General features: G+C 41.8%; 1 protein-coding gene and 1 long non-coding RNA gene across 6 annotated transcripts in view; one reads left to right on the top strand and one right to left on the bottom strand.

The window, feature by feature from the left end:
* Positions 1-12,804, top strand: part of LOC121270909 — a 64,372-nt gene that overhangs the window by 30,396 nt on the left and 21,172 nt on the right. For 4 of the 5 annotated variants that reach the window (XR_005941635.1, XR_005941633.1, XR_005941632.1 and 1 more), the window contains 2 exons: positions 4,362-4,397; positions 4,505-4,635. This is a non-coding gene — a long non-coding RNA (uncharacterized LOC121270909). The remainder of the gene's footprint in view (positions 1-4,361; positions 4,398-4,504; positions 4,636-12,804) is intronic. The other variant, XR_005941636.1, reaches the window with a different exon arrangement.
* The window catches only part of zgc:112285 (uncharacterized protein LOC561476 homolog), a 50,283-nt gene that overhangs the window by 26,581 nt on the left and 10,898 nt on the right, over positions 1-12,804 (bottom strand). The window lies entirely within an intron of this gene.

The raw sequence follows: 12,804 nt of genomic DNA, 5'->3' as shown, positions 1-12,804 counted from the left end.
TGAGAGTAATGTGCGTGTTTGGTGGGCATTTAAATATGACGCCTGGACCTTCAACCCCATTCAACTTCATTAGGTAATGGCAGGGCGGATGAATCAGTGCCCACCCCCATGTGATTCAGACAGCTACTCGCCGATGCATAATTAGCTTCCGAGCATGAGTTGCCACCCAGCGGGAAATGCGCAGCGAAACCCACCCACCACCACACTTAGACTCCGGAAGAAAAATTTCTGCCCCTCGTTACAGTCTTGGCCCTAGCATGGACAAAAGGGCAGGATTCCAGAGGTGAGGTGAGAGTGACTGCCCTTGACATCAAAGCCGCATTTGACTGAGTGTGACATCAAGGAGCTCTAGCAAAATTGAATAAATGGCTATCAGGGAAAACTCTCTCCTGGTTGAAGTCATAACTAGCATAAAGGAAGATGGCTGTGGTTGTTGGAAACCAATCATTTCAGTCCCTGGAGATTGCTGCAAGAGTTCCTCAGGGCAGTGTGCTAGGCCCAACCACCTTCAGCTGCTTACTCAATGACCCTCCCTCCATCATAAGGTCAGAAGTGGGGTTTTCACTTATGTCTGCACATTGTTCAGTTCCATTCACAATTCCTCAGATAGTGAAGCTTTCTGTGCACAGATGCAGCAAGACCTAGATAACATTTAGGCATGGGCTGATAAGTGGCAAGTAACATTCGCACCACACAAGTGCCAAACAATGACCATCTCCATAAGAGAGAACCTAATCATCTCTCCTTGGGATTCAACAGCATTATCATTGCTGAATGCCCCACCATCAACATCTTGGGAGTTACCATTGACCAGAAACTTAACTGGATCAGCCGTATGTACTGTGGCTATAAGAGCAGGTCAGAGGCTGGGAATTCTGCAGAGAGTGGATCACCTCCTGACTCTTCAAAGCCTTTCCACCATCTACATGGCACAAGTCAGGAGTGTGATGGAATACTCTCCAGTTGCCTGGATGAGTGCAGTTCCAACAACACACGAGAAGCTCGACAGATTCCAGGACAAAGCAATTCACGTGATCAGCATCTCACCCACACAAACCTAAACATTCACTGCATCCACCACTGACACACAATGGCAACAGTGTGCATCATCTACAGGATGCACCTCAGTAACTCGTCAAGTTTCCTTCAGCAACTCCTTCTAAACTTGTGACCCCTACCACTTTGAAGGAAAAGGGCAGCAGTTGCATGGGAATACCACCCCTCGAAGCCATGCACCACCCAGGCTTGAAACTATGTCACATTCCTTCACTGTCACTGGGTTAAATATCTGGAACTCTGTCTCGAACAGCACTCAGGATGTACCCACATCAGTTGGACTGCAGTGGTTTAAGGTGGTAGCTGACCAAGGGCAATTAGGGATGGGCTTTGCCAGCAATGTTCACATCCCATGAAAGAATAAAAAAGGCAATGAAAGGTACTATCTAATGCAAGTCTTTCTATCAAATTGAAAGAAAAAGCATACATACTGCAAAGATCAGAAGATTGGACAGACTTTAGAAATCAACAAAGAATGACGAAAAAGAAAAAGCAGGGAGAAATTAAGAGTATGAGGGAAAGCTAGCTAGAAATATAAAAATGGATAGTCATAGTTTCTCTAAGTATTTAAAAAGAAAAAGGGTAACTAAAGTGAGAATTGGTCGCTTAGAAAGCGAGTATGGGGAAATAATACTGGGAAACATGGAAATGGCAGTTGAGCAGGTATTTTGTGTCTGTCTCCACTGTAGAAGAAACAAAAAACATACCAAGAATACTTGAAAAGCAAGAGGTAAAAGGGAGGGAGGAACTTAAAACAATCACAATCACTAGGGACAAGGTACTGGGAAAACTATTAGAACTGAAGGTTGACAAGTTCCCCTGGATCTAATGGCTGTCATCCAAGAATCTTAAAAGAATCTGCTGCAGAAATAGTAGATACATTGGTTGTAATCTTGCAAAATTCCTTTGATTTTGGAAAGCTCCAGGTGGATTGGAAAATTACCAATGTAACAACTTTATTCAAGAAAGGAGAGAGATGTGGGGAAGAAGCTATAGGACATTTAGCCAAACATTTGTCATTGGGAAAATGCAAGAATCCATTATTAAGGAGGTAATAGCAGGACATTTAGAAAATCATAATACGTTCACATAGAGATAACATGATTTTATGAAAAGGGAATCATGTTTGATAAATCTATTAGAGTTCTTTGAAGAAATAAGAAGCAAGGTGAATAAAGGGGAACCTGTAGATGTGGTGTATTTGGATTTCCAAAAGGCATTGACAAGGTATCACATCAAAGATTAATTCACAAAATAAGAGTTAATGATGTAGAGGGTAATATATAGTATAAACAGAGGATTTGTTAGCTATCGGGAAGAAGAGAGTAGGGATGGATGAGTCATTTTCAGAGATAAAAACAAAAAACTGCGGATGCTGGAAATCCAAAACAAAAACAAAAACAGAATTACCTGGAAAAACTCAGCAGGTCTGGCAGCATCGGCGGAGAAGAAAAGAGTTGACGTTTCGAGTCCTCATGACCCTTCGACAGAGGGTCATGAGGACTCGAAACGTCAACTCTTTTCTTCTCCGCCGATGCTGCCAGACCTGCTGAGTTTTTCCAGGTAATTCTGTTTTTGTTTTTGTTATGAGTCATTTTCAGGTTGGCAATTTGTTACTAGTGGAATGCCACAAGGATCAGTGCTGGGGTCTCAACTATTTACAATCTATATCAATGATTTGGATGAAGGGATTGAATGTACGGTAGCTAAATGTGCTGATATGGTAGGAAGTAAGAGGGCTTAAAAGATTATACAGCAAGATTTAGATAGGTTGAGTGTGTGGGCAAAAATTTGGCAGATAGAGTTTAATGTGGGAAAATGTGAACCTGTCCACTTTGGCAGGAATAATGGAAAAGCAGAATATTATTTTAATGGAGAGAGACTATAGAACTCTATGGTACAGAGGGATCTGGCTATTCTGGAACATGAATCACAAAAAGTTGGTATGCAGGTACAGCAAGTGATTAGGAAGGCAAATGGAATGTTGGTGTTTATTGAAAGGGGAAACAAGTGTAAAATTAGATGAAGTGTTGCTGCAGCTGTACAGGGCCTTAAACACATCTGGAGTACTGTGTACAGTTTTGGTCTCTGTACTTAAGAAAGGATATAATTGCATTAGAAGCAGTTCAGAGAAGGTTCACTTGACTGATTTCTGGGATGAAGGCGTTATCCAATGAGGAAAGATTGAACAGGTTGGGCTTATATCCATTGGAGTTTGGAAGAATGAGAGATGATCTTATTGAAACATATAAGATCCTGAGGGGACTTGACAGGCTGGATGCTGGGCAGTCTAGAACTAGGGGACACAGTTTAAAAATTGGGGGGTATCCCATTTAAGACTGAGATAAGAAGAAATTTTTTCTCTCAGAGGGTTGTTAGTCTGTGGAATTCACTTCCTGGGAGCACTGGAGTCTGGGTCATTGAATATATTCAAGGCTGTGTTAGACAGATTTTTGATTGACAAGGGAGTCAAGGGTTATGGGGCGGACAGACAGGAAAATGCAGCTGAGGCTACAATCAGATCAAATGATGGTCAGGCTCGAAGGGCCGAAAGGCCTACTCCTCTTCCTAATTCTTGTGTCCGTGTGTTCCTTTCTTTGTTCTATGAATACTGAGGTAGCCATGCCACCTGCACCTGGCAAGATTCTATTCCTTTTTCTCAATGGACGGTAGAAGAGAATGAGCAATGCTGAGTTCTAGGTGACATCCACAGCTGACAGACCCAGTAGAGACCCATGGTCACAAGGTGCAGTGGGTCTCTTGAAGGTCACAGATAAAGAAGATATGATCTACAAGTAACCTCCAGGCTGTGTTGTAATACTCTGATACATACATTTGCACAGTGTAATAGATTCAGATTTAATGAGAAAAATGGTAATCAATGATTCATTTATTGAAAATCACATCAAATATATGCTGATGCATTATATTAATAACAATAAGAATACAGAGATGAAAAGCATTTTATCCATTGCTATACAGACAGAGTTCATAATTGAGTTGGTACCATCTTAGGTTGTGTGACTGTTTCATTGTCCTCTGATAGCTGAGTAAACCTCTAACCGTTTGGGTCTTCGCCGGTTCCTCAGCACCAAATTTAAGACAGGTTGATTATTATATAGTCACCTAACCAGATCCTCACAAGACCCTCGATGGTTATATAGATCTGTCCATAGAGATTTGCAAAGTTATCATTTCATAAAATCCCATGCGGTCATTTCTGCCCAGAATTAACATTAATCATCTAGTTGTCTCAACATATTTTTGCTCCTATTATTGGCTTAAGATATTTTGTTTGCCTCTAGCATCGAGCTGTCTCATCTTAACTCGTGTGTTATAAGGTTAGTAACTTTTAGCAAAAAAAAATGCATCACAGCCTTTCAAGAATGATAGTTAAAAGCTTTAAGCAAAATATGTCAATTTGTCACTATCCCCAATATTCTTACAGGTTCCCCGCCTTGATGGACAGAAGACCACATCTTTGATCTCCTCACCTGTTGAATCAATTTGATCTAATTGAGGGCTGTTTGGCATGACACATTCGATTTTAACTTGGAAACAAACCTGAGGACCCAGCAGGTAGAAATTTATTGGTGGGGGGACGGTGCTAATGTCACTGGACTGGTAATCAAGAGGGTCAGGTTAATGTTCTGGGGACAAGGATTCAAATCCCACCACAACAGCTGATGGAATTTAAATTCAATTAATAATCTGGAATTGAAAAGCTAGATGATTGTCATAAAAACCTATCTGGTTCAGTAATGTCCTTTAGGGAAGGATATTTGCTGTCCTTACCTGTCCTGGTCTACATGTGATTCCAGAACCACAGTACTGTGGTTGACTCATAACTGCCCCTCTGCGATGTCAAGCATTTAGGAATGGGCAACAAATGCTGGCCTTGCCAGCAATGCCCACATCCCATGAAATAATAAATAAATAAATACCAATGATGTGGTGACCAGGACTTGTATGATCAGAAATTTATATAATACTGAATATGCCCAGGGGGGTTCACCTGCATTCTAAGCATCCATTCGCTAGGATTTAACCCCAAGATATTATATACCTTTCTCTATTTCTGTGTTAATCTGTTGCATCTTTACTAGGTGGTTCTGAAAGGTAGCACTTCAATCCAATATGCGTATAAAACTGAGCAATAAAGTAGGAATGGTGTACCTGAGTTGCATAACAGCCTGTAATGCTTCTTCCATCAAGTTCCCATGGATCTGCAGGCTGGTGATATCATGATCAACCAGTTACCCAGGCAACCCAATAAGACCCTAGTGCAAATTCATGAGGTGGTGGGGGTGGGGGTGGGTTTCGGAGTGGGGGAGTGTTGCGGGTGATGGTGTGGGTTACACGTGTTCTGGGCTGTGTTAGTAGACATTCCCTGGCCCAGTGTATGAAGTAGCATTTCCCATTTTCATATTCACTGAGCATTCATTCTGTTAATTAAGGATGACAGCACAATAGTATCCACATCTACAAAGCACAAGTCAGGAGTCAAAATCGGATCAGCCATGACCTTATCCAATGGTGGAACAGGTTCGAGGGGCTGAATATCCTACTCCTGCTCCTAATTCTTGTGTACTTGGCAAGCAATATTGGTTCCATGCCAGTGAGATTACACCTGCATGTCACAGAAGAGTGATTCATTGGCCAACATATATTCACATCACTGCTGGTCCTGTGTGTAATTACTTTCAGAAACAAAAGCATCACCTCATTAAACGCAATGTTGAAGGTTCACTGCTCATCTCACCCCAAATAGGTCGGTGGTTAATGAAATTTAGTCAAAGCAATTCCTTTTTACTGGTCCCACTGATTGTGCAGCAAATAGAGGTTGGCCAGATTAGATTAGGTCCCCAGTCTGCGGAGCTCAATCAATAGTGTCATTATTCTCCCTCCTTCTCATTCGTGGGAGTGGGTAATCATTGACATTGCCTTGGTCGGTCTGGTCCACTGTTGAGTTGTCAGAAAGTTTATTATTTTATCTTATTTCTTTTCAACTCCTGCTGGTTTTTGAATGCAGGTAACAGCAAGTGAATAGGAACACAAATGGAAAATTAACTTTTATTTGAATATAAGAGAAGGGATATTTTGATACAGTTGTGCAGGGCATTGGTGAGACCACATCTAGAGTACTGTGTACAGCTTTGGTCTCTTTATTTAAGAAAGGACATAATTGCATTAGAAGTGATTCAAAGGTTCACTCCACTGATTCGTGGAATGAGGTGGTTATCTTATGAGGAACGGTTGGACAGGTTGGGCATGTAACCATTAGAGTTTAGAAGAATGAGGGATGGTCTTATTAAAACATTTAAGATCCCGAGGGGAACTGTCAGAGTGGATGCTTAGATAATGTTTGTTGAGGCCACACTCAGATCAGCCATGATCTTACTGAATGGCAGACCGGGCTCAAGGGGCAGAATGGTCTACTATTGCTCCTAATTCATATGTTCGTATTTCCTCAATGGGCCTTGATAATTCTTGTTTTTCGCAGTCCCCATCGTCTCTAACATCCTCCTGATTTTCCCTATCTTCTTCCAAGGCATCTCATTGAGGTTCATTTGTGAAGAAATCCCTCCTTACCTCACTCTTAAATGGCCTACCCCTTATCCTGAGATCGTATCCCCTGGTTTTAGATTCACCAGCCAGGGGAAACATCTTATCTACATCTACCCTGGCATGACCTGTAAGAATTTTGTAAGTTTCAAAGAGGTCACCCCTCATTCTTTGAAACTCTAGGGAATACGGACCCAGTCTCCTCAATCTCTCATCATAAGACAATCCCGCCATCCCAGGGATTAACCTGGTGAACCTCTGTTGCACTCCTTCTATGGCAAGTAAATCCCTCCTTGGATAAGGGGACCAAAACTGTGCACAATACTCCAGGTGAAGTGTCACCAAGGCTCTATACAACTGCAGTAAGACATCTTTACTCCTGTACTCAAATCCCCTTGTGATGAAGGCCACCTTACCATTTGCCTTCCTTATTGCTTGCTGTACCTGCATGCTAACTTTTAGTGACTCATGAACAAGGACACCCAGGTCCCTTTGGACACCCGCACTACCCAACCTCTCACCATTTAAGAAATATTCTGCCTTTCTGTTTTTTCCTACCAAAGTGAATAACTTCACAGTTCACATTACATTCCATCTGCCATGTTCTCGCCCATTCACTTAGCCTATCCAAGTCCTCATGAAGCCTCCTTGCATCTTCCTCACAGCTTACGTTCCCACCCAGTTTGGTGTCATCAGCAAACTTGGAAATATTACAATTGGTTCCCACATCCAAATCATTTGTGTAGATAGTGAATAGCTGTGGTCCTAGCACTGATCCTTGCGGTATCCCACTAGTAATAGCCTGCCATCCTGAGAATGATCCGTTTATTCCTACTCTCTGCTTTCTGTCTGTTAACCAATTCTCAACTTCCCCCAACCCCATGCACTCTAATTTTATTTAATAGCCTCCTGTATGGGACCTTATCAAAAGCCTTCTGAAAATCCAAATACACCACATCTATTGGTTCTCCTTTATCAATGCTACAAGTAAGATCTTCAAAAAACCCTAGCAAGGTCGTCAAACATCATTTCCCTTTCATAAATTCATGTTGGCTCAGCTTAATTTTACCATTCTTTTCTGGAGCTGCCTCAGGGAGATTGAATAAGACAATAAAAAAGTTCAATAAATGATGTAAAAATTTATTTAAACATGTCCCTTCATGTGACAGTGTCACATGACTTGGTACATGTTTATAAAGGTGGGAAAATTAACTAATTTATTTTATAAAAGCTTCAGGAAACCTCATCCAGCCCATGGATGAAAAACACGCCCGACATCATCGCGCGTCATTTTACACCGGCGTATCAGGCCTGCCCCTGCATGTCGACTGGAAGATTCTGCCCAAAGTAACTGTTTACTTTCTCTGCCATTTCCCTGTTCTCTATTATAAATTCTTCTGTCCCCACCTATAATGAGCCCACATATGAGCCCATGGATGAGGTTCCCTGAAAAACGCAAAGGCCGCCTGGGCTTTTCGCCTGCCCACCAGCCTTAAGGTTGGACGGGCAGCATTCTTACATAATTTAATTAATCCCTTAATGGCCTTAATAGGCTCTTAACATTTCGGTGGGCGCGCAGCTGACTCCAGCATGCGCCCGCTGAACGAAATATCGCGATGACTTCGGGATGCACGCCCGACATCATCACACATGATTTTACGTGTCGGTGTGTCGGGCCCTCCCCTGCATGCTGACTGGAAGATTCTGCGCAAAGTAATTGTTTAGTTTTACCGCCATTTCCCTGTTCTCCATTATGAATTCTTCTGTCCCCACCTGTAATGAGCCCACATATGTCCTAGCTAATCTTTTCCTTTTCACATACCTAAAGAAGCTTTTACCTTTAGGTTCCTTGCTAATTTGCATTCACATTCTCCTTTCCCTTTTTTAATCAGTTTCTTGGTTGTCCTTTGCTGGATTCTAAATTGCTCCCAATCCTCAGGCTTACCACTTTTTCTGGCATCTTTATAAGCCACTTCCTTTAATCTAATGCGATCTTTAACTCCTTTCATTACCCATGGTTGATTTACCTTTCCCTTTGGGTGTTTGTGTCTTAGAGGAATGTATATCTGTTGTAGACAGTTTAGTATTTCTTTAAATATTAGCCATTGCCTGGCTACCGTCAGATATTTTAATGTATTTTCCCAATCCACTGTAGCCAACTTATCCCTCATACCTTCATTATTTCCTTTCTTCAAATTTAAGACCCTAGTTTCAGAATGAACTATATTGTATTCAAACTCAATGCAAGGTTCTACCATATCTTGGTCACAATTTCCCAAAAGCTCCTTTACAGCAAGGTTATTAATTAGCCCTTTCTCATTACATAACACTAAATCCAAAATAGCCTGATCCCTAGTTGGCTTCTGAATGTACTGCTCCAGAAACTCATCTCATTACACAATCCGTTAATTCCTCCTCCACGGCATTAGTGCTGATTTAGTTAACCTAGTTTATGTGTAAATTGAAGTCGCCCATTATTACTGTATTACCCACTTCACATGCATCTTTAATTTACATAACAACATAAAAAATAGGAACAGGAGTGGACTATTCGGCCCTTCGAGTCTGCTCCGCCGTTCAATAAGATCATGACTGATCATCTTGTGTTTCGATTTCCACATTTCCATCTACCCCCGGTAACCTTTGATTCCCTTGCCTAACAAGAATCTATCTTAAAAATATCTGCCTTAAAAATATTCAATGACCCTGCCTCCACCACCTTCTGAGGCAGAGTTCCAAAGTCACACAACCCTCGAGAAAAAAATTTCTTCTCATCTCTGTCCTAAAAGGGTGACCCCTAATTTTAAAACAATGCCCCCTAGTTCTGGACTCACCCACAAGAGGAAACATCCTTTCGATGTCCACCTTGTCAAGGACTTTTAGGATCTTGTGTACTTCAATCAAATCACCCCTCATTCTTCTAAACTCCAGTGGAAACAAGCCCAACCTGTCCAACCTTTCATCATAAGACAACCCACTCATTCCAGGTATAAATCTAGTAAACCTCCTCTGAACCCCCTCCAATGCATTTACATCCTTCCTTAAATAAGGAGACCAAAACTTCGAGGTGCCGTCTCACCAATGCCCTGTATAACAGAAGCATAACATCCTTACTTTTATGTTCAATCCCTCTCGTAATAAAGGATAGCATTCCATTAGCCTTAATTACTTGCTGTACTTGCATGCTAACTTTTTGTGACACGTACTAGAACACCTAGATCCCTCTGCACTTCAGAATTACGCAGCCTGTTCTCCATTTAAGTAATATTCTGCTTTTTTGTTCTTCCTGCCTAAGTGAAGAACTTCACATTTTCCCACATTAAACTCCATTTGCCATATCTTTGCCCACTCACTCAACCTATCTATATCCATCTGCAACCTCCTCATGTCCTCTTCACGACATACTTTCCTACCTATTTTTGTGTCATTTGCAAATTTAGCTACTATGTCTTTGGTCCCCTCATATAAGTCATTAATGTAAATCGGAAAAAGTTGAGTCCCCAGAAAAGACCCCTGTGGGACTGCACTTGTCACATCCTGCCAATCAGAAAAAGACCCATTTATACATACTCTCTGCTTTCTGCCAGTCAGCCAATCTTCTATCCAAGCTAATATGTTACCCCCTACACCATGTGCTTTTATTTTCCATAATTTCCTGATTTATACCGTGCCCAACATTAGCACTACAGTTTGATGGCCTATAAACAACTCCTTTCAATGTTTGCTGCCCCTGCTGTTTCTTAGCTCCACCCAAACTGATTCTACATCTTGATCTTTCAATCCAAGATCCTCATTAATGTACTGATCTCATCCCTTATTAAAGTGCTATTCCACCTCCTTTTATTTTTGCCATTCCTTCTAAATGCCAAATATCCTTCGATATTCAGATCCTAATCTTGGTCATGCTATAGCCACATCTCCTGAATGGCAATTAAATCATACCCATCTACCTCAATTTGTGCGTTCAAATCATTATCTGAATGCACATAGCATTTGCAAAAAGGTTGAGTGCCTTTAATTCGGTTTTCTAACATTATTCTCTATTCTGATCTTATTTGATGCTTGTCTATGCTTTGTCTGTCTTCTATTTTTGCTTTCTACTTTTCTACTTCCTTTTACCAGTTTTGCTTCCCTTGAATCTGTGCTTCCTCTCAGGTTCCCATCTCCCTGCCAATCTAATTTATATCTTCCCCAACAGCACTAGCAAATCTCCCTGCAAGGATGTTAGTTCCAGTCCAGCTAAGATGTAGCCCATCATCTTGTACAGGTTCCACCTGCCCCAAAACTGGTCCCAATGCCTCAGAAATCTGATGCCCTCACTCCTACACCCGTTCTCCAGCCATGTGTTCTTTCACTCAATTCTCCAATTCTATGCTCACTAGCACGGAGGGCTGGAAGTAATCCTGAGATTACTACTTTAGATGTCCTGCTTTTCAACCTCCTTCCTAGTTTTCTGTAATTTGCTTTCAGGACCTCATCCCCCTTCCTACCCAAGTCATTGGTACCAACCCGGACCACGACCTGCCTGTTCACCCTCTCCCAGAAGAATGTCCTACAGCCGCTCTGCGACACCTTGACCCTGGCACCAGAGAGGCAACATACCATCCTGGAGTCAAGTCTATGGCCACGGAAATGCCTATCTGTTCCTCTAACCAATGAATCCTCTATCACGACTGCTCTTCCCCTCTTCTTCCTGCCCTCCTGTGCAGCTGAGCTGCCCATGCCTCAAGCTTGGTATCTAACTGCGCTCCTCAGACGAGCCAACGACCTCACCAGTATCCAAAACAGAAAACCGATTAGCGAGCGGGACCTCAGGGGACTCCTGCACTACCTGCGAGGTTCTCTTGGACTGCCTGGTGGTCACCCTTTCCCTTTCTGCCTCCATGCTCCTAGGTTGTAATGTGACCACCTCTCTAAATGTGCTATCCGTGTGGCTGTCAGCCTCTCAGATTAGCCGGTGACTCACGCTGCTGCACGAGCTCCAAAACCCAGAGCTCAAGTTTCTGCAGCTGGTGACACTTCCTGCACGTGTGGTCATCCAGGTCACCACAGCATCCACAACGTCCCACATACTATAGGACACATATTCCACATGACCGAGCTGTCCTGCTGTGTCTTAACTTCACTTACGTTAACTTTATTTTACTGAGATTAATTGTACTTGGCCTTAACTTAATAAACCTTACTAGTACTGATAAATCTGGCTATTACTTAACACACTTCATGAGTTGCAATAAATCTCACTTCAAGCATCTCTTACCCCATGCACCGAATGCCCACGTGAACCTAATTTGCTACTCACTTGGTCTACATTTCCTGACCTTGCACCCCTTACTGACCTCACTTTTGCTCAGTACCTCTATCTCTCTTGTGGCATTTTTTGACTCTGTAGTCTATGTACTATCAGCTGTAAACTAAGGACATCAGCCAGACCTTCTTTCAGTCTCTGTTTTTCATCCAATTGCCTCTTAATTTTCCTGTCATTTTTCACCTGTTTCTTATTTTGCTTATTTCTATTTTCCTCTTTTAATTCTTTAATACATTCCTCACTTTTAATTTGCAGACAAATTGGTCACCTATATAAGAATCCTTCCACTAACTTCTTCCATCATCTTCTTATTTTGTATATACTCAACAACCCATTCTATTGCCATCCTATAACCTCCATCATTCTCTACAATCTCAGAGGCCAAATCTAATCGTTCCTCAAGCCCTGTTAGTTTATGCTTCAGTTTCTTTTACAAAATTGTTTGAATATTTGCCATAATTCCCCCAATTTTTAAAAAGATGCTTGCTATTAAAATTCAAAAAAATCATTTCTTCATGTAACCAATTTAAGTCTGTTGACTTCTAAATGTATTATTTTAGATGTTTGGTATCATATCAATATAAAACATTGATTAGTCACATCCCATCTGTCTGTCCACAAGCATGACCCAGACGTTCCTGTCGCTTGCCATTTCAACACTCCACCCTGCTCTCATACCCACGTGTCCACCCTTGGCCTGCTGCAATGTTCCAGTGAAGCCCAATGCAAACTGGAGGAACAGCACCTCATCTTCCGATTAGGCACTTTACAGCCTTTTGGACTTAACATTGAGGTTAACAACTTCAGACAATGAACTCTCTCCTCTATCCTCACCCCCCTTTTTTAATCCCTTTTTTCTACATTAATTTTTTTAT

The sequence above is a fragment of the Carcharodon carcharias genome, chromosome 28 (assembly GCF_017639515.1).
Source record: "Carcharodon carcharias isolate sCarCar2 chromosome 28, sCarCar2.pri, whole genome shotgun sequence".
Taxonomy (NCBI): Eukaryota; Metazoa; Chordata; class Chondrichthyes; order Lamniformes; family Lamnidae; genus Carcharodon; species Carcharodon carcharias.
This window is presented reverse-complemented; position numbering and strand designations above follow the sequence as displayed.